We start from the raw sequence: 23,026 nt of genomic DNA, 5'->3' as shown, positions 1-23,026 counted from the left end.
CGTCCGAGAACTGCACCGCGCATGAGCAACGATGCACTGAGCGTCATGAGTCCAACGTCATGACGTGTGCGAACTGCAGCACCGCCCATTTTTTAAAAAAACTGCCCTGCAAGAGGCAAACGCTGTTTAAACTGTGGGAAACCAAACCACTATTCAGCCCTGTGCAGATCTGCACCACCAGTCAGGAGCCAGAGCTCCCAATTCCGACAGCGGCGCATCAGAAGTGTGCAACACCGAATGCATGACACTGATCCAGGCAGTGCGATGGATCCAGATGATGAATATCTGGACAACACTTACCGAGTGGGCATTATTATGAAGTGCGAATATGCCACACCGGACACATCGCGAGTCCAATCAATCCTGGCCATGGATTCAGAGGACGAATGGCATGCAGTGATGACGGTCAACCACTGCCCCATCCAGTTCAAACTGGACACAGGTGCCTCCGCCAACCTGATTTCGCAGGTGGACTTCAAGAGAATCAAGAAGCCGCCCCACAATCCTTCCAGCTGCCTGCAAACTCCTGGACTACAATGGAAATGCAATCAAGGCACTGGTGTCCTGCCATCTGCAGGTGTCCAGCCGACACACAAGCAAACTTACGCTTTGAGATTGTTAAACCAGACAGGGCGTCCCTGCTAGGTACGCACGCCTGCAAGCAACTGAACCTCATTCAAAGGGTCTACACCACAACGCCGTCCCATTCGGATCTTCAGGCCAGCATCAACGACATCCTAACCCAGTATCCAGATGTATTTAGCGGGATGGGCACGCTGCTGTACGGGTACAAGATTCTACTGCGGCCCGATGCCAAGCCACTGGTCCACGCACCACGACATGTCCCTGCTCCACTGAGAGAGCGCCGAAAGGCAGAGCTCACGAGTCTACAACAAAAAGGCATCATCTCCAAGATCACTGAACCAACCGACTGGGTCAGCTCGATGGTGTGCGTACCTCGGGGGACCTACGCATCTGCATTGACCCCAAAGGATCTAAACATAACATTATGCGGGAACATTACCCCATCCCGAAGAGGAAAGAAATCACGAGTGAGATGGCACACGTGCACTTCTTCACAAAATTGGACGCATCTCAAGGATTTTGGCAAATCCAACTTGAAGAATCCAGCAGAAGGCTCTACACCTTCAACATGCCTTTTGGCAAATTCTGCTACAACCGAATGCCATTTGGCATCACCTCCGCATCAGAGATTTTCCATCGCATCTTGGAACAGATGATGGAGGGAATAGAAGGGGTTCGTGGCTACGTAGACGATATCATAATCTGGTCCACAACCCCAGAGGAAAATGTATCGCAACTCAAGAAAGTATTCCGACGCATACATGAACATCGCCTCAAGCTAAACAGGTCCAAGTGCTGTTTTGGGACATCCACGCTGAAGTTCCTGGGCGATCAGATTTCACAACACGGTGTGCGCCCGGACACAGACAAAATTAAAGCCATCGAGGCAATGAAAGTCCCTGGGGACAAGAAGGCAGTACTGCGCTTCCTGGGAATGGTCAATTTCCTTGGCAAATTCATCCCGAATTTGGCCACACACACCACGGCCCGACGCAATCTGGTGAAAAAAATCAACTGCCTTGAGTGGAATGCGGAGCACCGAACAGAGTGGCTGGAGCTGAAAGCCAAGCTCACCACTGCACCCGTCCTTGCATTCTTTGACCCAGACCGAGAGACCAAGATATCCACAGATGCGAGTCAGGATGGCATTGGGGCAGTGTTGCTTCAAAGTGACGACACGTCATTCTGGGTAGCAGTAGCATACGCGTCACGGGCAATGACACCCACTGAGGCCAGATATGCGCAGATTGAGAAGGAGTGTTTAGGTCTTCTCACCGGCATCCTCAAATTTCATGGTTATGTCTACGGCTTGCCAACATTTACTGTTGAGACGGATCATAGGCCTCTGGTCCACATCATCCAAAAGGACCTGAACGACATGACGCCTCGTTGGCAGAGAATTCTGCTCAAACTCCGGAGGTATGATTTCAATTTGGTGTACACACCTGGCAAGGAGCTCATCATCGCCGATGCATTGTCCCGCTCCGTCAACTCACCCAGTGAACCACTGGAGATCATGCAGCACATTGAATTGCAGGTACAACTGTGTGCAAGCACTCTCCTGGCAACAGATGAGAAGATCGTTCTGATCCGAGAAGAGACCGCCAAAGACCCCGTGTTGCAGCGAGTCATCCACCACCTCAGCAATTGCTGGCAGAAAGGGCAATGCCCTCAATTCTACAACGTCAAGGACGACCTGACGCTGATTGACGGCATCTTGCTCAAGCTGGACAGGATAGTCCTCCTGCTACGTCTCCAGAGCATGGTGCTGCGGCAGATTCATGAGGGACACCTGGGCGTAGAAAAGTGCAGACGCAGGGCCCGGCAAGCTGTCTACTGGCCCGGCATCAACCAGGACATCATGGACATGGTCCTGAACTGCGAAACCTGTCAGAGGTTCCAACCAGCGCAGAGCAAGGAGACTCTCCAACCACATGACCTAGAGACGTCTCCGTGGTCCAAGGTTGGCATTGACCTATTCCACGCAAATGGTCGTGACTATATCTTAATCATCGATTACTTTTTGAACTATCCTGAGGTGCTGAAGCTGCCAGACCTCACCTCCACGGACCGTCATCAAAGCGTGCAAAGAGACATTCTCACGCCATGGCATCCCGAACACCGTCATGAGCAACAATGGCCCGTACTTCCACAGTCGAGAATGGTCCACGTTTGCCAAGAGCTCCAATTTCAGGCATGTCACCTCCAGTCCGCACTATCTGCAGTCCAATGGCAAAGTCGAAAAAGGGGTGCACATCGTTAAGCAACTCATCCGCAAGGCCTCGGACTCCGCTTCCGACATACACCTTGCACTATTTGCATACCAGGCGACTCCCTTGTCCACCGGCATGTCGCCAGCTCAACTGCTGTTGAACAGGGTCCTGTGGATGACGCTTCCAGCCATACACCTGCCCAACCTTGATCACCTCCCGGTGCTGCAGAAGATGCAGCAGCTTCGCGACAGCCAGTAGCAGGGCTATGACGCACATGCCACCGATCTGGACGTGCTATCCCAGGCAGACATGGTCAGACTCAAGATACCGGATGGTGGGTGGTCTGCTCCGGCTGTCATTGTTCGACAGGCCGCGTCCAGTTCCTACGTCATGTGTATGGCTGATGGCTCCATTGTGCGAAGGAATCGAAGGGCACTGCGAAAAGTTGCTTGCCCACAACCACTTTCCCCTCCATTTCCACATGTCGAATTGCCACCTCGCGACACCTCAAACCACAAGGCCACGGGTCGTGCCTCCCACTCGCCTGTCAAGATACCATCATCCCCTCCACCACCTCTCCGGCGGTCGACGAGGATCAGACGCAAGCCTCAGAGACTGGACTTATGAGCATTTGTTTTGTTTGTTCTGTTCTGTATTCCTCAGTCAGTCACAGTAGACAGACACATTCACATGTACATACATCTAAAAAAAACAAAAAAAGGGCAGATGTCATGATATGCAAACATTCAACCAATGAACACTCAGAATAGGACACAACCAATGGACAGTCAGGACACTCAGAGGTGGCATCACCACAAGTGGGCATGACATAAACACTATAAAAGGGATGAGGCTTCACCCTGCCTCTATAGACAGATATCTCGAGAGTTAGACAGGATTGATTAACAGCATCACACCTCAGCACGTGGCTTAGAGCAAGCTGGAACAGTTAGACTGAGTTACTACAGTTAGATTAGCAGAGAGTCAAACTCATTTGAGAACTCTGTTAATAGTTCAATAAACACGTTGAACTCATTTCAGAGTCTGGAGCATCCTTTAATTAAGACTGCATCAAGTAGCAGCCTGTGTTATCCGAAGCAGCATAACACAATACTGTACCGAACAGGCACTGCAATGTGGCGACTCGGGACTTTTCACGGTAACTTCATTGCAGTGTTAATGTAAGCCTACTTGTGACATTGAAGATTATTATATTGTATTATTATAGCCCCATAACCCCACCTAACCTGCACATCTTTGGACACTTAGGGGCAATTTAAGATGGCCACACAGATAGTCGCCCAAGGCTGGAATTGAACCTGGGTCCCCGGTGCTGTGAGGCAGCAGTGCTAAACTCTGTGCCTAGGCAATCTTTTACCTCCACCCGAGCAGACAGGTTTGGACGAGGCGTTAAACTCGGGCCCAAAGACAGCACCTCCAACAGTGCTCAAGGCTGGTGATACTTGTTCGAGGTTTTGGGAAGGTTTGGATTTGGGCTGAGATTTCCCTGAATTTCACCCTGAACCTTGTGACGCAGAACACATACTAATATGGCTGATGCTAATTAATTAAACTTTGACAACAAGCCACAATTGATATTAGGACAGGTGACCAAAGGTTGATCAAAGAGTTAGATTTTAATGAGTGTCGTAAAAGTAGGGGCGAGAGAGAGACAGAGAGCTTTATGGGGAGTGAATTCCAGAACTTAGAACCTAGAGGGCTGAAGGCATGACCACCAATGATGGAGCAATTAAAATCAGGGAGTTTCAAGAGATCAGAATTCGAGAAGTGCTGAGATTTCAAAGGCTTGTGGGAGATTACAGAGATAGAGACGATGAGGTAATAGGTGAACAGAGCCTTGAAGATGGAGAGAGTTTTGATCGCACTAAATTCTTGGAAGGTGAGAGGATTACCAGGGGATGGTTAAGTCTCGATGTTAACGAACATGGATAAGGGTTTCAGGAGCAGAAGATCTCAGGCAGCAGTGGAATAGGGCAATGGAATTAAGCAATCTCGGTGATGGAGTGGATACGTGGTGGGAAACTCACCTCTGGGTCGAATACAATAGTAAGATTATAAACAGTCTGGCTCAGCCTCCCACAGTTGTCAGGAAGAGGATTGGAGTTGGTCATTCGGGAACTTTTATTGAAAAGGTATGGTTGTAAATCACTTTGGGGTGGCCTGAAGTTAAAAATAGATACAAGTTATTTTTCTCTATTTGCATTTATATAGTGCCTTTAACATAGAAAAACAGAAGTGCAATAGAAGCCAAGGAGATTGTATATTGAAATTATTACGCTTTGCTGCATTTTTGTTGCATACTGTCAACACATACTGTCACTCGGCTAAAGTCTTGTGCTTCGTAGAGGTTGTCAAACCACTCAATCTGAGGAGGTAATTTATGAAGGTGGCATTTTGGCCAAGTACCGAAAGAGTGCAATGTTGTCAAATTGGTGTTGATTCCAATGCTGCCTGAAAATTTGTACTGTTGTAAATGTTTCACTTATTTTGTTTGACACAGTAATGTACTAGAAAATGAATAGATTCAGTGTGTATATATATCTTATTAATATATTAAGGTTTAACAAAAGAATACAACTCCTGAAATCATTACCCTTTAGCAAGATGTACAATTGCTCAAAAGAAGAGTCTGAGTGAAATCAAGAACCCTGCAAAAATAAATAATTCTGCAAAACTTTTTATAGAGTACTGCACACAATACACAAAAACAATCCACGCTCACCATCGTGACTGTACATCTTTTCAGTACATCTTGGTGAATTGCAGGTTTGAAGAATGCTTGAGTGGATTGTTACACTTTGTGCCTTAGCTTTCTTTGATGCAACTCCCAGTAGCAGACTCCCTTTTGGAAGTAGTGGAGTCCTTGTCACTTGAGGCTTGTCACCTTGCAGACTTTACTCACATATTGCAGGGTAATATAACAATGCAAAACAAATCAACACTAGTTAATACTCGATTATCATCGAATTTACAGTGCAGAAGGAGGCCATTCGGCCCATCGAGTCCACACCGGCTCTTGGAAAGAGCACCCTACCCAAGGTCAACACCTCCACCCTATCCCCATAACCCAGCAACCCCACCCAACACTAAGGGCAATTTTGGACACGAAGGGCAATTTATCATGGCCAATCCACCTAACCTGCACATCTTTGGACTGTGGGAGGAAACCGGAGCACCCGGAGGAAACCCACGCACACACGGGGAGGATGTGCAGACTCCGCACAGACAGTGACCCAAGCCGGAATCGAACCTGGGACCCTGGAGCTGTGAAGCAATTGTGCTATCCACAATGCTACCGTGCTGCCCCCTTGGACAATCTTGAAAGCGTTTACATAAACATGTCCGTGAAGTAGGTCTACGCACTATACGTGTGCATTTTACCCCAGCTATCCCCATGGGAGGCAGTGGCGTAGTGGTATTGTCATTGGACTAGTAAACTAGAGACCCAGAATAATGCTCTGGGGACTCGGGTTCAATTCCGCCACTGCAGATGGTGAAATTTGAAATCAATAAATATCTGTAATTAAAAGTCCAATGATGATCATGAAATCATTGTCGATTGTCATAAAAATTCATCTGGTTACTAATGTTCTTTAGGAAAGGAAATCTGCCGTCCTGACCCGGTCTGGCCTACGTGTGACTCCAGACCCACGGCAATGTGGTTGGATCTTAACTGCCCCCTCAAGGTTAATTAGGAACAGGCAATACGTGCTGACACAGCCTGCGACGCCCATGTCCCATGAACAAATGAAAAAAAAACATATTAAACAAAAACAGAAAATACTGAAATATCTCAGCAGGTCTGACAGAATTTGTGGAGAGAGAACAGAGCTAACGTTTCGAGTCTGGATGACTCGTTGTCAAAGATGCTGTCAGACCTGCTGAGATTGTCCAGTATTTTCTGTTTCTTTTCCGACTCCAGCATCCGCAGTAATTTGCTATCAAACATATTAATATTTAAATCCTTGACAAATCTCGTCCTGATTTTCCTTTTGTCAGGAGCAAAGGAAATGCTATTCCTTTTTTCAGAAGTCTGTTATTTCAGTATCGTGTCTTGTTTTTTACATTATGCATGAAACCTATTTCTTTTATTTCAGGGTCTTTGCTACAAAACTTACATGATTCCCAGAAAGTGATGAAGAAATCTATTCAGTGTCAAGAATACCTGAATCAGGTAGAGTACAATAATTAAAGGTGGTGGTTAATTCTGACCTCTTGATCAACCTCCATTTCAATGCAGCAAATTCAACTACCAGTATCCTAAGGTCGGAATTTCTCCTAACCCTCTCCACCTTAGCACCTCGCTTTCGTCCTCTTAAGATGCTCCTTCAAACTCTACCTCTGACCATTCTTTGGTCATTGGCCTAAATATTTCCTCGTGTGTCTCAGTGTCAGGTTTGTTTTTGATCACCCTACTGTGAGGTGCCTCTGGTCATATTAGTTCTATCAAAGGTGCTACATGAACAGTTGTAATAGTGATGGAAGTGTTCAATGACAATACCTTTTTAAAAAAAGAGACATAATGGGTGCAATTTAACTAAACGGGAACAAAATCCCATAGCGAGCGCATTTAGCCCCGTGTTTCCCGACGCTCGCAGCGCTGAGAAACACAATGCTATAAAACGTGACTTGGGTTTGATAAGGGGCTTCAACAGGGAAAGCGCGGTCGAGCCGCACATAGCCCTGTTTTGTGCACTGAGGAGCTCTGCTCGCCGGAGCTCCTCAGTGTAGCGAGAGATTGGGACATAATTTTTAAATGGCATCCTAATCTCCGAGGCCCCCGAAGCGACCCCCCCCCCAACAAGCCTCAACGCACAATGGGAGGGTCCTCCGGCCACCCTCCGCAACCTTCCAAATACACACCTCAACAGTGCCAAGTTCTTTAAGTATCTGGTTATAATGCAATGGGTTAGCTGTGCGCTATACTACAGCAGCGGGGATACTATGTTTGATTGCTATTATGGGACTGCGTGGCTCTTGCACAGCCTGATCTGCTGCTTGCTTTAGAACCATTGATTCAAATCAATGATCTCAACACTGACTAAATAGCACACCCAAACAATTTTTTTTTCATCTACCTTACCTCAGTTAATTATATTAGAACTTCCACCTTTTATCATGATGTAAATAATTTGAGAGTTGCCAAATTTTTGTCTTGCGCATATGGAACGATGGGCTAAGAAATGAAGCCAAGTACAATTCACATAACATGAATTTAATCTCTTGAACTGGGAGACTGATTTATGTTAGGAGGAGATTGCTATTTGTGTTGTCACCTCTTCAATGGAAAGCAATCTATTCTGATCCCATTTCCCTGCTGCTTCCGACTCGTCCAATTGTGTTTGTAATCGTTTTAAATGATGTTATAGTCTTTGTTTCAATAGCCACTCGTGGTAATACGTTCTATGCTGCAACAGTCATCCATGTGAAAACATTTCTCATTCCCTCCTTGGGACCATCTTTAACATATGCCCTGTTGTCAGATTCACCAAGCTGTTTATTCACAAATGGGTTCATGTGATGATTTGATACATGCAAGTTCAAATGGTTACTTGGAAGGTGTTTCATTATATCTGCGCATGACCACTCTTAGCACCATTTAGATTTTCTACACTGTCTTGTGAAGAGAGATTGGGCAAACTGGGCCTGTATTCTCGAGAGTTTCGAAGAACGACAGGTGATGTCACTGAAACCTGCGAAGTACTGAAAGGAATAGACAAGGTAGACGCAGATAAGATGTTTCCCGTGGCTGGGGTGTCTAGAACCGGCAAGAGGGGGGAGGAAGGGGGCACAACTGGAAAATGAGGGGGAAGCCACTTGGACCGAAATGAGGAGAAATTTATTGACACAGAGGGTTGTAAATCATTGGAATTCTCTACCCCGGAGGGCTGTGGAAGCTCAGTCACTGTGAACGTACTGAATGGTGGAGCAGGCTCAACGGGCAGAATGGCCTACTCCTTTCCTATGTTCTTAATAGTCAATATTAAAATTGATCATTTTGTTTAGCTATCAATGATTTTTTGGCCTTTTTTCCAGATTTCCCAAAGGTCTCGGTGCCATCTGAACATATATAAACGTTTGTATCCTGACTGCTAAGTAATACCAATAGCAGGGATTTTGTGACTAACTATTGGTCGTAGCACCTTTAACTTGTCTATAATTCAAAGTTAATTAACTTGTAACTTTAAATTGTACAAACATTTTTCTGGATTCATTTATATTATCCTGAACAGACAGCTTCGCTAAGGGAGGAAGAGTTGAGAGAAGGTATGGAGAAGGTATGGAGGAGGAGTTATGGTGTGAGAGGCTCCGGAGGGTGAACGCCTCCACCTCATGCGTGTGGTTGGGGCTGATACAGCTGAAGGTGGCATATAATGCGTACCTCACAAGGACGAGGATGAGCCGGCTCTTTGAGGTGTTAGAAGATGTGTGTGAGCGGTGCCGGGTTGGGGGGTGGGGGGGGGGGGTCAAACCACGTTCGTATGTTTTGGTCCTGTCCAAAGCTGGAGGATTACTGGAATGAGATTTTTAGGGTAATCTCTGAGGCACGATCAATTTGACTTAAAGACGAAAGTTGAATCCAAACAGACTTTATTGGTATCAGATGTGTGGCCTCCCACAGCAGCTGGCGAAATGGCTGCGAGCAGGAGGACACGCATATTTATACCCTGCCTCCTGGGTGGAGCCAGCAGGCAGGGGCCACAGGCGAACCTGTAGTGCAGGTTCTACCGTACAACCTCTAATATACGTACAACAGTGGTTTACCACATTCACCCCCTGTTAAAATTGAGTCCGGCAAAGGGAGGGGGGGGGGGGGGGTGGGTGGAGGATAACTATATACAATCATGATTTTAATATTTACAGAGCCAAACAAATGTCTCTTGGTGTCCGGTGGGCTGGTCAGAGGTTCAGCTGGTCTGGGGCCTTGATGGTTCTTTGAGAGCGATGAAGTGGTGACGGCGATGTTGGTGCTGACCTGGTCGAAGGTGACTCCGGGAGCGTGCCGAAGTCCTCTTCATTGACGGGCGTGGGCAGGGGGAGGATGGACGGTCCTTGGGGGGGGGGGGGGGGGGGGGTTGTGAGCGACGGGGGAGGGGAGGGTGGCGCCGGCGTGGGGGGGTTGTTGCGAGCGACGGGGGAGGGGAGGGTTGCGCTGGGGGTGGGGGTGGGGGTGGAACCTGCTAGTGCCAGGTCCCTGAGGGAGACCGTATCCTGGCGGCCATCGGGGAACGTCACGTAGGCGTATTGGGGGTTTGCGTGGAGCAAGTGTACCCTCTCCACCAACGGGTCCGCCTTGTGGAGTTGCATGTTTACGGAGAAACACGGTTCCCGGAGCTGTGAGCCAAGTCGGGAGCGACACCCCGGATGTGGACTTCCTGGGGAAGGCAAAAAGACATTCATGCGGTGTATTGTTAGTGGCAGTGCAGAGTAACAAGCGAATGGAATGTAGTGCATCAGGGAGGACCTCTTGCCAGCAGGCGGCCGGGAGATTTCTGGACCGTAGGGACAGCTGGACGGCCCTCCATACCGTCCCATTCTCCCTTTCTACCTGTCCGTTTCCACGGGGGTTGTAGCTTGTTGTTCTGCTGGAGGCGATACCCCTGCTGAGCAGGAACTGACACTGCTTATCACTCATGAATGAGGATCCTCTGTCACTGTGGATGTAGGCGGGGAAACTGAACAGAGTGAAGATCGAATTGAGGGCTTTAATGACGGTGGCAGACATCATATCGGGGCATGGATGGCGAAGGGGAACCGGGAGTATTCATTGATCACACTGAGGAAATATGTGTGACGATTGGTGGAGGGGTGGGGGCCTTTGAAGTCCATGCTGAGGGGTTCAAAGGGGTAGGAGGCCTTCACCAAGCGCATGCGGTCCGGCCGGTAGAAGTGCGGCTTGCACTCCGCACAGACCTGGCAGTCCCTGGTGATTGTCCTTACTTCCTCGATGGAGTAGGGCAAATTTCGTGCCTTAATGAAGTGGTACAACCATGTGACCCCTGGGTGATAAAGGCTGTCATGCAAGGTCCGGAGTCGGTCTGCCTGTGCGCTGGCACATGTGCCTCAGGATAGGGCGTCTGGGGGCTCGTTGAGTTTGCCAGGACAAAACCTAATCTCGTAATTATAGGTGGAGAGCTCGATTCTCCACCGCAAGATTTTATCATTTTTGATCTTGCCCCGCTGTGTGTTGAACATAAAGGCTACCGACCGTTGGTCAGTGAGGAGAGCGAATCTCCTGCTGGCCAGGTAATGCCTCCAATGCCGCACAGCTTTAACGATAGCTTGGGCCTCTTTTTCGACGGATGAGTGCCGAATTTCAGAGGCGTGAAGGGTGCGGGAAAAGAATGCCACGGGCCTGCCTGCCTGATTGAGGGTGGCGGCAAGGGCGACGTCTGATGCGTCGCTTCCTACTTGGAAGGGCAGTGTTTCATCTACAGCGTGCATTGTGGCCTTGGCAATATCAGCTCTGATCCGGGCGAAGGCCTGTTGGGCCTCGGCCGTCAGGGGGAACTGGGTGGACTGTATGAGTGGACTGGGCGGCCTTGTCCGCATAGTTTGGGACCCACTGCGCGTAATATGAAAATAACCCCAGGCAGCGTTTGAGGGCCTTGGGGCAGTGGGGAAGGGGGAGCTCCATGAGGGGGCGCATGGGATCGGGCCCCAGAACTCCGTTCTGGACCACATAGCCGAGGATGGCTAAGCGGTTCGTGCTGAACACACACTTCTCCTTGTTGTAAGTGAGGTTTAGGAGTGTAGCGGTGCGGAGAAATTTAGCAAGGTTGGGGTCGTGGTCCAGCTGGTCATGGCCGCAGATGGTGACTTTGTCTAGGTACGGAAACATGGCCCGCAAACCGTACCGGTCGACCATTCGGTCCATCTCCCTTTAGAAGACCGAAACCCCGTTAGTGACGCCGAAGGGGACCCTAAGGAAGTGATATAGACGGCCATCTGCCTCGAAGGCGGTGTATGGACGGTCAGATTTACGGGTGGGGAGCTGGTGGTAGGCGGATTTCAGGTCCACCGTTGAGAAGACCCGGTACTGTGCAATCTGGTTAACCATGTCAGATATGCGTGGGAGGGGGTACGCGTAGACCTGCGTGTACCTGTTGATGGCCTGGCTGTAGTCCACGGCCATTCGATGTTTTGCCCCAGATTTAACCACTACCACTTGAGCTCTCCAGGGGCTGCTGCTGGCCTTGATGATGCCTTCCCGAAGCAACCGCTGGACTTCGGACCTGATGAAGGTCTTATCCTGGGTGCTATACCGTCTGCTCCTGGTGGCGACGGGTTTGCAATCTGGAGGTAGATTAGCAAACAGGGAAGGTGGGTCGACCTTTTGGGTCGCGAGACCGCACACAGTAAGGGGTGGTAAGGGTCTGCCGAATTTAAGGGTTAGGCCCTGGAGGATGCACTGGAAATCCAGGCCGAGGATAAGTGCAGCGCAGAGGTTAGGGAGAACGTAGAAGCAGAAGCCATGGAATTCTACGCCCTGGACCATGAGCGTGACCGTACTGTACCCCCAGATTGCTACGCAATGGGATCCGGAGGCCAAGGAGATTTTTTGATTGGCGGGGTGTATCGTGAGAGAGCAGCGCCTTACCGTATCCGGGTGTATAAAGCTCTTGGTGCTCCCGGAGTCCAGCAGGCAAGAAGTCACATGGCCGTCGACTTTCAAGCTGGTGGATGCGTTGGTCAAGTTATGCGGGCGAGACTGGTCGAGTGACATGGAGGCGAGCCTTGGTTGGTCGTCGGGTAATGGGGCGGCCGTTGAGTTCAGATCTTGGAACGCTGGTGGTGTCCATGTGCTAAGCGGTAGACAAGATGGCGGCACCCGGAGGTCTTGGGGGTTACAAAATGGCGGCGCCCATGGAACGCACGTTGCGGGGGTGGAGTAAGATGGCGGCACCCATGAAACGCACGTGTGGCGGAGGGGAAGATGGCGGCGCCCACTGATCGCACATGGCCTGGGGGGGAGGAGAAGGTGGCAGCGCCCATTGTCCGTGACTGGGGGGGGGGGGGGGTGTGATCACGGCCACTGAGCAGGCCTGGCACACCGCGGCAAAGTGGCCCTTCTTCCCGCAGGCTTTACAAAGGGCAGCGCGGGCCGGGCAGCGGTGGCGGGGATGCTTTTGCTGGCCGCAAAAGTAGCATCGGGGCCCCACGGGGTTTGCTGGCTGGCATGTAGCGCAGGCGTATTGGGTGGGCAGTGCCCCCGCTGGGGCGGCTGCCTGTGAGGCCCATGAAGCGTAGGAAGGGTGGGCCGCGTGGCTGGGGGCGTAGGACTGGACATTGCGCAGGGCGACCGTCATGGAGAGCGTTAGCGTTTTAGTCTCTGCGAGGTCTAGGAGCCGCTGACGGATGATATCTGACCCCAATTCCGGTTACAAAGGCGTCCCTCATAAGGAGGTCTGAGTGTTCCTTAGCTGTAACATCCTGGCAGTCACAGTCCCGGACTAGTGGGATTAGGGCCCTCCAGTAGTCTTCTATGGACTCACCAGGTAGTTGAGAACGAGTTGCGAGCGCGTGCCTGGCGCAGAGCGTGTTTGTCTTCTGCTCGTAATTGTCCTTGAGTCGAGTCATGGCTTCGGCGTAGTTTGGCGCATCCTAGATCAGCGGGAAGACTTTGGAGCTGAGCCTGGAGTATAAGATCTGGATCTTCTGAGCCTCTGGAACAGGGGTCGGCGCCGCGTTGATATATGCTTTGAAGCAAGCTTGCCAGTGCTGGAAGTCCTTTCTGGCGTCGCTTGAGTGCGGATCCAGCTGCAGGCGATCTGGTTTAATACGGAGGTCCATCCTTCTAAACTGATACCAGTAAATCGAGGCACGATCAATTTGACTTAAAGACGAAAGTTGAATCCAAACTGAGGCTTTATTGGTATCAGATGTGTGGCCTCCCACAGCAGCTGGCGAAATGGCTGCGAGCTGGAGGACACGCATATTTATACCCCTACGGAGCCAGCAGGCAGGGGCCACAGGCGAACCTGTAGTGCAGGTTCTACCGTATAACCTCTAATATAAGTACAACAGTGGTTTACCACAATCTCTAAAATGGTGCACGTGAAACTGGACCCGGGCCCTCAGGAGGCCATAATCCGGGTGTCGGACCAGCCGGGGTTGGAAACGGGTGAGGAAGCAGATATTGTAGCCTTCGCCTCATTGATCGCCCAAAGGCGGATCCTGTTGGGATGGAGATCAACCTCTCCACCCCGTGCCCTGGCGTGGTGGATGGACCTGCGGGAATTCTTGACTCTTGAGAAGGTCAAATTTGAACTGAGGGGAAGGATGGAGGGGTTCTACAATTCATGGGTGTTATTCGTTATGTACTTTTGAGAATTGGATTACATCGAACATTGGGGGGCGGGGTGGGGGGGCGGGGGTGGACTGTATGTGTTAATGGTGACTGTGGGTGATACCTGATTGTTTTTTTGTTATTTGTTTCTGTTAACATGCGGGCTGCTGTTTGGGGTTTGGTGGGAGGATAGGATTGTTGTTATTCATAAGGGGATTGACATTGCATTCGTTATTGTTTATTGTTGGTGGGTGTAAATTTGAGAGAAAATGTAAAAACGGAGAATAAAAATATTTATTAAAAAAAGACAGCTTCGCTAAAAGTCAAGTTGGAACTTTCTAAATCATGATGGTCATCATTTTGAAACGTCTACCAACCTTGCTACATCCTCAAATGTTTCCATACATTTATGAGGCATGATCTGTTTTTAATTGATCTTTGTTTTGATTGAATTGTCTCTCTAAGTGTTTTTGACACACTCTCTTTGGTTATTTTCAAACCCTTATTGATGACTGTGGATATTAAAATAAATGGTGCTGTCTTTTTCTCTATATAATTTGCAGAGCATAGAGCCTATTGCTACAGCATTCAAGCCCCAAGAGGTACCTGCCTGTACATCTACAGATCCAGTGGAGTGAAGATTTTATGTGTCTAACAAAAAGAATGGTGTACTTTATTTTGTGTACCAATCCTGGCATGCCGTTGGGCACATTTACTTTGTTCAGAGATTGGAGTTTCTTGCTTTAAAATAAGTTGTCAAAATGCAAAGATTGGTCTTATTGAAATACATACTGCAGTGAAAAGGAAATGCATTGACAGAAATGCTGTGCATTAAATAGGATATCAAAAACTTGTGCATTAAATAGGATATCAAAAACTACTAGACTGCTCATTTGTTTTCTGACTCCTGGCACAAGCCCTGAACTAAATGCCTGGCTTGTGCACCCATTTCTTTAAATTTTGTATTGCAAGTACTATGGGCGCACGGTTGCTAGCTTCACATCGCCATGGTTCAGGTTCGATTCCCAGCTTAGGTCACTGTCTGTGCGGCGTCTGCACATCCTCCCCGTGTTTGCTTTGGTTTCCTCCGGGTGCTCCGGTTTCATCCCACAAGTCCCGAAAGATGTGCTGTTAGGTAATTTGGACATTATGAGTTCTCCCTCTGTGTACGCGAACAGATGCCGGAATGTGGCGACTTGGGGCTTTTCACAGTAACATCATTGCAGTGTTAATGTAAGCCTACTTGTGACAATAAAGATTATTATTATAATTTTTCACTTTCCTTGGTAGCAACCATAGGGTTTTTCAAATACAAAAATCTCTACATATGCCGCCACCCATATCTACGTTAAAATGTTCATAGACCGAGTATTTTCTTTCAATGTGGTAAAGTACAATGTACAATGTCTGAGCATCTGGAAAGACACTGCTTGATTAGGGATAGTCAGCACGGATTTGTGAGGGGTAGGTCTTGCCTTACAAGTCTTATTCTTTGAGGAGGTGACCAAGCATGTGGATGAAGGTAAAGCAGTGAATGTAGTGTACATGGATTTTAGTAAGGCATTTGATAAGGTTCCCCATGGTAGGCTTATGCAGAAAGTAAGGAGGCATGGGATAGTGGGAAATTTGGCCAGTTGGATAACGAACTGGCTAACAGATAGAAGTCAGAGAGTGGTGGTGGATGGCAAATATTCAGCCTGGATCCCAGTTACCAGTGGCGTACCGCAGGGATCAGTTCTGGGTCCTCTGCTGTTTGTGATTTTCATTAATGACTTGGATGAGGGAGTTGAAGGGTGGGTCAGTAAATTTGCAGACGATACGAAGATTGGTGGAGTTGTGGATAGTGAGGAGGGCTGTTGTCGGCTGCAAAGAGACATAGATAGGATGCAGAGCTGGGCTGAGAAGTGGCAGATGGAGTTTAACCCTGAAAAGTGTGAGGTTGTCCATTTTGGAAGGACAAATATGAATGCGGAATACAGGGTTAACGGTAGAGTTCTTGGCAATGTGGAGGAGCAGAGAGATCTTGGGGTCTATGTTCATACATCTTTGAAAGTTGCCACTCAAGTGGATAGAGCTGTGAAGAAGGCCTATGGTGTGCTCGCGTTCATTAACAGAGATTGAATTTAAGAGCCGTGAGGTGATGATGCAGCTGTACAAAACTTTGGTAAGGCCACATTTGGAGTACTGTGTACAGTTCTGGTCGCCTCATTTTAGGAAGGATGTGGAAGCTTTGGAAAAGGTGCAAAGAAGATTTACCAGGATGTTGTCTGGAATGGAGAGTAGGTCTTACGAGGAAAGGTTGAGGGTGCTAGGCCTTTTCTCATTTGAACGGAGAAGGATGAGGGGCGACTTGATAGAGGTTTATAAGATGATCAGGGGAATAGATAGAGTAGACAGTCAGAGACTTTTTCCCTGGGTGGAACAAACCATTACAAGGGGACATAAATTTAAGGTGAAAGGTGGAAGATATAGGAGGGATATCAGAGGTAGGTTCTTTACCCAGAGAGTAGTGGGGGCATGGAATGCACTGCCTGTGGAAGTAGTTGAGTCGGAAACATTAGGGACCTTCAAGCAGCTATTGGATAGGTACATGGATTACGGTAAAATGATATAGTGTAGATTTATTTGTTCTTAAGGGCAGCACGGTAGCATTGTGGATAGCACAATTGCTTCACAGCTCCAGGTTCCCAGGTTCGATTCCGGCTTGGGTCACTGTCTGTGCGGAGTCTGCACGTCCTCCCCGTGTCTGCGTGGGTTTCCTCCGGGTGCTCCGGTTTCCTCCCACAGTCCAAAGATGTGCAGGTTAAGTGAATTGGCCAATGATAAATTGCCCTTAATGTCCAAAATTGCCCTTGGTGTTGGGTGGAGGTGTTGAGTTTGGGTAGGGTGTTCTTTCCAGGAGCCGGTGCAGACTCAAAGGGCCGAATGGCCTCCTTCTGCACTGTAAATTCAATGATAATCTATGATTAATCTAGGACAAAGGTTCGGCACAACATCGTGGGCCGAAGGGCCTGTTCTGTGCTGTATTTTCTATGTTCTATGTTCTAGCTGAAATCTATTGATATGAATGAGGGCGGCACAGTGGTTAGCCCTGCTGTCTCACAGCGCCAGGAACCTGGTTCGATTCCGGCCTTGGGTGACTGCGTGGAGTTTGCACTTTCTCCCAATGTTTGCTTGGGTTTCCTCCGGGCGCTCTGATTTCCTCCCACAGTCCAAACATGTGTCTGATAGGTGGATTGGCCATACTCAATTGCCCCTTAGTGGCCAGGAATATGCAGATTTGGTTACGGGGATAGGGTAGGTGAGTGGACCTGGGTAGAGTGCTCTTTCGGAGGATCGGTGCAGACTCAATGTGCTGATTCTATATGGTTCTCTGAATCTTGAAATTAATGGAAAATACTGAATGTACTTTGTGAACTGGGCTAATTGGCTTTCTGCTTATGTTAGCTACTTTAGCGATTGAACTATTGAAGGGCAAATGTGATGCAGACTATATCACCAAACAAATTAACTTTTACCTTTTTTATAGTATGAAGTTGGCATATAAAGTTTATAATTATTAGCCAGCATTTTAGAATTCCAGGTTTTTAACACATGAAAGCTGTAAAGATATTTTTAGTACAGGTTAACTTGATTTAATGTTTGAATCGCAAATGCTCCAGTGGGCAGTAAAGTTGGCTAATCTTGATTTATCTCCCTAGTGTCATAAGATTGTCATTTGTACATGTATTTCCAATTGAGGGAGAAGTCAGAAAGCATGTTGAAGCTGACATGGGAAAAGTTAATCATGATCTAATTTCTTCAAATTATTCAAACCTAGTCAAGATCCTCCTCCTTGTGGGGGAGTCCAAAACTAGAGGACATCAATATCAGATACACACTAATAAAGCCAGTGAGGAATTCATGAAAAATATCTTTACCCAGAGTGTGGTTAGATTGTGGAACTTGCTACCACAGGGAGCTGTTCAATTGAATAGTATAAACATATTTAAGAGGAAGCTGAATAAATAGTAAGGATGTGCTGACAGGATTAGGTCAAATTGGATGAGAAGAGTTCATGTTGAACCGGGACCAGTTGGGCTGAATGGTCTGGTTTTGTGCTGTGCACTTCACACAGTGACAGTTACATCTGTGTAATGAGCGATGATGTGGGGAGTTAATGATGGCTCGAAGCTGGAGGGAGAGGTGGGGTGCACGTGAACCACATGTTAAACCTATGTGCGGTTGGTCAGTTGCTAACCTGACTTGAGAGTGACGCACACCCTGGAGATTAAAAGAGAATTTTTTCTCAATCTCGCAACATCATTTTCAGAATACCTTTTGGTGCAGGTTCTATCGGCCGATTCCCTCAACCTTCATTCTGCTATTGCTGTTGTCCCTCCGCATTACTTAATTTCTTTCCTCTCTTGTTTTTAGAAAAGCTCCATCTTTATCAATGTTTCTTTTGGTATATTAATCTCAAACTATTCCTAAGTGGACTGAACTAATAAGTTTAAAGAAATTGCTTAAGAGCCAGCGGGATTTTGAATTTCATTAAAAAGTAGGAATGTTGGCGCAGTGGTTAGCACTGTTGCCTCACGGCGCCGATGTCTGGGTCACTTTCTGTGTGGAGTTTGAACATTCTCCCCATGTTTGCCCCCACAACCCCAAGATGTGCAGGGCAGGTGGATTGGCCACGCTAAATTGCCCCTTCATTGGAAAAAATTAATTGGGTACTCTAAATTTAAATAAAAATAAAAAGTAGGAATGTACTGGAACTGTGAAAATTGAACATGCATAAGTAGAGCCCTGAAAATACTGGGAACCTTGGAAGTACTCAGCAGATAGGGTAGTATGTGTGAAGAGAAGAACTGAGTTAACATTTCAGACCAAATCCCAGTTTTAAGCAACAGCATCTCTGCTCCCAATGCCCGTTATTATCAGCCTCGTTTAAGTAGTGAAGTCTGATTTGAATCCACAACCTCGAGCAAGAATGCTACCATTAGCTCGGCAGAAAGCTGATGTCAGGGTTCTGATAAAAGGCCATCATTCTGAAGTGTTAACTCCCCCCACCAATGGTACTGAACTGATGAGGTTGTTTCCAGAATTTTCTGGCGTTAGTTGTGGCTCAGTCAGTGGGTGGCACTTTCGTCTCCGTATGTCGTAGATTCAAATCATCCCAGAGACTTGAGCACATAATCCAGACTGACACTCAGTATTGAGGGTGTGCTGCATTGTCTGAGGTACCATCTTTCAGAGGAGACAGTAAACTCAGGGCCCTTTTGTCTCCTCACTTTGGTGTAAAAAACAAATCTGACAGCACTATTTTGAAGACGAGCAGGGTAGTTTCCCCAGTGTCTTGGTCAATATTTATCCCACAATCAACACGGCTATAAAAGATGATCTGATCATTGTCACATTACTATTTGTGGAACCTTGCCATGCAAAAATAATCTGCTGCGTTTCCCATGTTTTAATAGTGACTACATTTCGATAGTGACTATATTTCAACAGCACTTCAATGGCTGTTGACCTCAGGATATCCGAAAGTGGTCATGAAAAGCACAACAGAAATGCAATTCTTTTCAAAACATTCGTTACGATTTGCTGGTGGACTCCCTCCTGTGGAACGTCTTGGAAGTGGAAGCTTTTAAATGGACTTTTAAACGTTTTTTAGCCAGCAAATCTAAAATAAGTAATCGCCCTGAACTTCTGTGGAGTGGCAGTCAGAGTTGTACTGTCACTCTGCTCCTAGTTTTTTACCTTAAAATCCAGCCGCTCCTTTCATGCCCGACCTTCCGACTCAGACCATTCAACAACTGTCTTGTTGTACAGTGGGTTCCCCGAGGCCTTGTGTCAGGGCAGGAGAATCTGAGGTAAGGAAGCCACCTGCCTTTTTTTAATGGTGCTCGCTGCCAGAAAGCAGGTAAGTTTGAAGGTCCGGCCACTTTGAGAAGCCAGGGAAAAGGTAAGTTTGTACGGTAAGTGAGCGGGGTGGTGGTCAGTGAGCATATAGAAACTAGGAGCAGTAGTAGGCTATTCAGCCCTTCGAGCCTGCTCCGCTATTCAATATGATCATGGCTGATCCTTGATCTAAATGCCATATTCCCGCTTGCTCCCCATACCCCATTAAAATCTCTTTCTTGGATACATTCAGTGACTTGGCCTCCACAAGGTAGAGAATTCCACAGGTTCACGATCCTTTAAGTGAAGAAATGTTTCCTCATCTCAATCCTAAATGGTCCACACCGTATCCTCAGACTGTGTCCCCTGGTTCTAGATTCCCCAATCAGGGAAAAAATTCTCCCTGCTTCTAGTCCGTCCAGCCCTGTTAGAATTTTATACGATTCTATCAGATTTCCTCTCATCTTTCTAAACTGGTGAATACAGGTCCAGTCAAACCAATCTCGCCTCATAGGACAGTCCCGCCAGCAATGGTATCAGCCTAGTGAGCCTCCGCTGCACTCCCTCTATGGCAAGTATATCCTTTCTTAGGTAGGGAGACCAAAACTGCTCGCAATACTTCAGGTATGGTTTCACTAAGACCCTGTATAACTGCAGTAAGACATCTCTACTTCTCTTGTAAAATTCACTTGTAATTAAAGCCAATATACCATTTGCCCTCCTAATTGTTTTCTGCACCTGTCTCTCCCCTTTTATTGACAGGTGCACAAGGCCACCCAGATCCCTCTTTGCATCCACACTTCCCAATATATCACTATTTAGATAATACTCTTTCTGTTTTCACACCAAAGTGCACAACTTCACATTTAGCCATGCAGCACAGTGGGTAGCATTGTTACTTCACAACTCCGGGGTCCCAGGTTCGATTCCCAGCCTGGGTCACTGTCTGTGTGGAGTCTGCACGTTCTCCCTGTGTCTGCGTGGGTTTCCTCTGGGTGCTCCAGTTTCCTCCCACGAGTCCCGAAAGATGTGCAGTTAGGTGAATTGGACATTCTGAATTCTCCCTCCGTGTACCCGAACAGGCGCTGGAATGTGGCGACTGGGGGCTTTCCACAGTAACTTCATTGCAGTGTTAATGTAAGCCTACTTGTGACAATAAAGATTATTATTACTTTAATGCTGTACTGCATCTACCGTGTATTTGCCCACTCACTCAACTTGTCTAAATCACGTTGAAGCCTCCTTGCAGCCTCCTCATAACTCACAATTCTCCCACTTTTGTGTCATCAGCAAACCTACAAATGTTACATTTGGTTCCCTCATCCAGGTCATTGGTGTATATCATGACCAGCTGGGACTAAGCACTGGTCGCTGTGGTACCCCACTCGTCACTGCCTGTCACTCAGAAAAATGCCTATTTATTTCCAATTTCTGTTTCTTGGCATTCAACCCCACCTGAGGCCTCAAGTCTGACCCAAACGTACATGTCTGTAATCCTGACAAAGGGGCTGGAGTAATCATCCTCAACAAGCTCAACTCTGTTGACAAAATGCACGTCATTCTTAATGACCGGTCAAAATTCATTCAAAAAGTCTTTCTGTGTACCAAACATCAAATTTGAGTCCAAGTGTGATGCTAGCTTTACAAGCCATACATCTCAATGACTGGCAGATGTTATGAAATAGGTTGTCAGCAACAACTATACTCAACTAGCCTGTGCTTGCAAAACTCAGAACATAGTGCCAACATTACATGTGATTCTGCAATTGGACAACACTGGAGGACAATCTAGAGTGTGTAAAGAATTCTACTAACAACCAGCCAGACTCGTAACATGGCCTCATTTACTCTTGCAAGAAGTTATATATATTTATACGCAAGGCTCTGGCCAGGCATTGTGCTTTTTTCAACTGAACAAAATCTCAGGTGACAACTGTTCTCTGGTGCATTCCCCATGGTTATGCATCTACCAGTCAGAGTGCACTTGCCCAACCATCAGCACTTTTTCTTATGCAATGTAATTTTGGTATTCCCTTTGAAATTTGGTATTCTTGCGATTCTGTCCTAACGAGTACAAGATGAAAAGCTTCAACAGTATGTCTCTTATCAACAATTCCCAAGTAATGACTTGGCCATTCCCAATTTATGTAAATCATAGAATTCCTCCAATGCAGAAGGAGGCTATTCGGCCCACTCTACCCATGTCCACCCCGCCCTATCCCCGTAACCCCATAACCTAACCTTCACAGTCTTGGACACTAAGGGGCAATTTAGCTTGGCCAATCCACGTAACCCGCACATTTCTGGACTGGGAGAAAACCCACGCAAACATGGGAAGAATGTGCGAACTCTATATGGTCACCGAAGACTGGACTTGGACCCGGCTCCCTGGCGCTATGAGGAGCAGTGCTAACCTATTGGCATTTAGTCATGTTAAATGACTTTGAAATGTTTATATATCTTAAAAAAGAAAGTACTACAAGAGTAAGTTAAATTCTCAGTTGCCTCGGCCATGAGAACTCATAATAGTGCCATTCTTTTATTATATTGACTGGATGTGGGTGTCGCTAATTGCCTTTACAGAGGGCATTTAAGAGCCAACCACATTGCTTTGGATCTGGAATCACATACAGGCCAAAACTGGGTAATGGCAACACATTTCCTCCAAGGGATTAGTGGACAATGGTTTAATGGAATTTTAATTCCAGGTTTTTGACATTGATTTTAAATTCCATCATCTGCCAGGGTGGGATCTGAACCCAGGTTCCCAGAGCATTTCTTTGGATTACTAGTCCAGTGACAAGATCCCTATGCCACTGCCTCCCAGCTGAGAGGGTAGGGAGGTTCTCAGTTTACATTTCAACTCAACCACAGCACCTCTGACAGTACAACAATCTCAAAGGTGGGCTGGCATCTTTGGAGGCCCCACACTCTCCATCTTTGTGGGGGGCCCCACATCACACCCTGCCCCTTGGTGACATGGTGGGCTGCCCCAATGCACCCCGCCCCAAATTATGTTAATATGCTCCTGACC

Source organism: Scyliorhinus torazame, chromosome 10, assembly GCF_047496885.1.
Source record: "Scyliorhinus torazame isolate Kashiwa2021f chromosome 10, sScyTor2.1, whole genome shotgun sequence".
Lineage (NCBI taxonomy): Eukaryota > Metazoa > Chordata > Chondrichthyes > Carcharhiniformes > Scyliorhinidae > Scyliorhinus > Scyliorhinus torazame.
Note: the sequence above shows the minus strand (reverse complement) of the source record.